Source organism: Gavialis gangeticus, unplaced genomic scaffold (genome assembly GCF_001723915.1).
Source record: "Gavialis gangeticus isolate Ggan-Ray unplaced genomic scaffold, GavGan_comp1, whole genome shotgun sequence".
Taxonomy (NCBI): domain Eukaryota; kingdom Metazoa; phylum Chordata; order Crocodylia; family Gavialidae; genus Gavialis; species Gavialis gangeticus.
In genome coordinates, this window is record NW_017728998.1 from 7218924 (window position 1) to 7223242 (window position 4319).

Sequence of the window (4319 nt, forward strand, 5' to 3'; positions counted from 1 at the left end):
CTATTAGCCCGGGTATTCCCTGGGACATGCCATTTTTAAACACAATCAATAGGCCTCAGCCATGAAATTCAGAAGCACAAGTTTTCCCAGATAGATATGATAAAATAATTTAAAAGATGCTTAAAGAGGTCTCCTCATACAGCCTCCTACTGTAGACACTGGACTAATTCTCTGATGACTTGGTTCATATTAAGATTTGTCTCCTGCTGTAGCTTCATTATCCTTTCCTAATTTCAGAGCCTCGGGATTGAGAAATCCGCTCTGCAGGATTTCTATTAGTTATCAGGTGTGGGGGGAACCGAAGAGAATGTCATCCAGTCACGGTCAAGAGCAGTGAATATGACTGTTGAATACAGCTGTAAGAGAAACTTTCTTTACAAAGCAAAGACCTGTCTTTAGACACATCTGTATTGCCCTGATGCAGTGCGTGCATGCCTATGTGTACGGCAAAAGCGGAAAAGCCCTCCAAGTATTATCTATAGTCATTATGTGGGTTATCATCCCCAAAGCACTCTTCAGTCCTGTGCTGTGAGGCTGTGATTTACTCCCAGTGGGGTGAAAACAGAACCTGAGAGATAGGAATGGAAAAAAAAATAGCCTGGTGCTGGACCTCTGAACAAGGCTGACTTTTACTCTGAATGCCTAAATCCCCATAACACGCTTGAAATGTTCCCACAGCTGTTAAAGGGAGTTTGAACTGAAACAACAATCACTTTCCATGTTTAAAATGATCACTGTCCTCAAAACTATTCTTTTCTGTGCACTTCAAAGCTCCCATCCAGAAATGACTGATCCCATAGCAGCAACGACGGCGTGAAGAATGGCACAATGAAATACATACAGAACAAGTGCCTGAGGTTTGCTTTCAGGTTCGTTATTAATCTCACTGAAGACAGTGGGGGTAGCAATAGTGGTGTAAGAAGAGTAGAATTTAATCCAGGGCATTTAAGTGGAGAAGAGCAACAAGGTGCAAAACAAGCAGCTGCCAAGGAAGTCCTTTCATACAGCCAACACATCTCTGCTTTTTTCAAGGGGACCATCAGTAAGTGCAAGAAAGTAGATCAGCCCCCAAATCCACTGAGCTGGAGACAGAAAATCCTTGAAGAACACGGTTGAAGGGAACTACACCAGTCAGGACATTGTTATGCCTTTCCCTGAGCCTGAAGCAATGGGGTGATGCTTGCTGGTGGCTTCTCTTACATTTGCCCCAGGCCCTACCACCTGTCTGCTCTCATCATTCACCCACTGCAGAAGCACCTGATTTTGGATCACTAGCCTCACTGGCCCTGTAGTACTGTAGGTCCCATAATGGGCCGCACCTGGTGTGTATCAGTAGCTGCTGAACCAGAACTTCTTAAATCTTATGTGCTGGAGGCTGCAAGTGAGAGAGGAACAGGAAAAGCCCTGGTCATGCCCTGATCACTCTTCCTTTCAGCATCCGCTCTCTGCTGCTGCGTGGTACAGGATACTGGGCAAATTGGACCTATGGTCTGACTTAATAAATGACAGACCTTATGATCTCGTTTATCATAACCTGGGTGCATCTACACATGCGCCCAACTGCGCAGTTGTTACTGTTACAGTCATTTAGTACTTGCTGTCATTTAGGACTCGCAGTACCGGCTGTTACTGCACAGTTGTTTAGTACTTGCTTTAGCAACAAGCTTTGCAAGTACTAAATGACTGCACAGCACAGCCAGTATTACGCAGTCCCGGTGCTGCATGGGTTGTTTCTGACCCTATTGCACAGTAGCAACGAGCTACTGCAAAGTAGCAGGGGTGTCAGGGTTTATGCCCGCTGATGCTATGTCACTGTAGCTCATCACTAGGGACGTAGTGTCTTGTGTAGAGGTGCCCCCTGATACCTAAATAATGGAGGGATGTGGGGACATTTAAAAGAACTTGTGAATGAATACAACCACATGCTACCACCTGGTCATGCTGAACAAATTTAAAAATGGACTGAGCTGGAACTGAGCACTTCATTCATTTCTATTTTCCCTTTCTCCCCAGCAATGCCCAGTCCTCCAGTGCAGCATGTTCCCAGTGGACAGGGTAGTAGATTGGGAGTCAGGATACCTGGGTTCTGTTTCTGGTTTTGCAACTGGCTTTCTGTTTCATTTTTAGCAAGTCACTTTGTGTATGTGTCTCCCTCTGCCTCTCCTTCTCCATCAGCAATATGGGATAATGATATTTAAGATACAAAGCACTATGAGATCTCTGGATGAAAACCTCTATATAAATGTTAAATACCGCTATGATGACTGCCTGATTGCAATGCATAAAACAAAATAACAACACTTCGGACAACAATTTGGAGTGGTAAGGGACAGGTGAATAATGGTTTTAAAGAATGAATTGGTGAACAAGTTATGGTCACTTTTGGGTAGAGCTGCTTTCCAGACAAACATAGAGCTTTAGGGCAAGGGGGAAATGCAATCTGCTTTTAGTTTTAATGCTATATCCATTAAAATGCAATGCGTCTGCAAAGCAAATTTCACAATGTCTCTCAAAACAGCTAAAGTGGCAATATAATTTGTCATTCTTATTAAAGGATGTGAGAGAAATGCTTAGAAACTGCATGAATAGGCTATATTTAACTAATAAAACTTGTTGAGATGACAGATTTCCTGAGGTATGTTATTTTGTATGCTTTGCTGCTGAAATCTTCCTAGAAATTGACAAATACCATCGGGATTAGAAGCAAACAAGTAATTCACAGCAAATAACTTGTGTGATGAATGCCACTTACTTTTCTGCTCATGGAGTAGTGTAAATTTTAGAAATTCATCTGATTTTCTTTTCAAACATGATTTGCTCGGCAGAATGATATTGTTCCATGCATTGCATATAAAATTCAAATTGCACTGCTTTCAGTTGTGATTGGAGGATAAATCACACAGGGTTTGTTTTTCCCTTGTTAAATTGGTATGCAAGCATTTCCAATCCCCCTGACGTAGTGGCCAAATCTTTAAATTCCTTCTACAGTTGGCAATAAAATTTGTTATAAAAAATAGATAAAATTCTAATGAAGTTAGATTCTGGGGGTTAAACACAGGAGGGGAGTGGTTTCAGGCAGACACAGGAGAAAATGAACTATCTCACCTATGAAATAAAAAAATGAAAGACATGGGAACCACTGGCTGGAAATCCTAAGAGATAAGAGTTTGCTATAGGAGAGAAGAATTTCTGTAGGAGGTAAGAGATCAAAATCTTGTATTGTATTACACAGCTATGAAATACTCCTGGATATAATGAAAAGAAGTTGGTAGAAAGGTCACCAGGTTTTTGTGGGAACCGTGCTACAAATAGGATGAGGTGGTGCTCTGGTCATTGTGGAGATTTAAATTATGGTATTGTAAACTAATTGGTTATTTTAAAGCACGATCAGGATGTGTCAGTGACACAATCCTATCTATAAGGTATCCTCAAACTATATCAGTCCCTAGTGATTTCATGACTATTTTTTGATGATATTTCTGACTTCTTAAAAGCTACATATTAGGGAAAAGTCTCAAGGCCAAAAGCCATGATAGTCTCAGACAGTGATTCTCAACCAGGGTGTTGCAGCACCACGGGGTGCCTTGAGAGCCTTTCAAGGATGCCATGTGGTGCCACACAATGTCAGCACTGCTAGGTGTGCAAACACAATTCACAAGATAAACCCAGAGGTTTCAAATAGAAATCCATAGTTTTAGAAACATTCTGACCTGCGGTAGGCTTTCTGAGTTCTTCGCAACAGAAAAAAAAATTTCTATTATTTTTCTGTAGTCAAAAAAACAATTAAAAATGAAGAGCTGACATTTTCTGAGACACTCAATTTTTTTGAGTCTAATGATGGCTGCCTTGAGTCTAAAAAGGTTAAGAACCACTGGCCTAAGACCATAAAGCACTGAAAGGACATTTAGCTTTAAGCATGCGAGCAGTCCCACTGACTTTTCTAGGATGATTCATGTGATTGACTGCACTGGGGACTAAGCATTATGGACCAATTTCATGAGCTGAGACCCCAGATCTCATCTACCATGGTGCATCTCAGAAATTACAGGGTTAATTTTGCCTTGGCACTTTCTGATCCTTTCTTTGCCTGCTAGCTGGTAATGCATGGAGGTTAATTGCTGAATGCGAGTGCCTTGGCTTTGTCTTCGGCATGCCAATTGAAGCTTATATATGTCAATACCTGCACCCAGCACTGATTAAATGTCTTCATTTCAAGTGCATACAAAGGGCGTTTTTAAACTGTAGCGTGCAGCATTGATCATTACATTATCGCTGTATTATACTTAATTTCCTCTTCATTTTTCTAGTCAAGCTCTGTG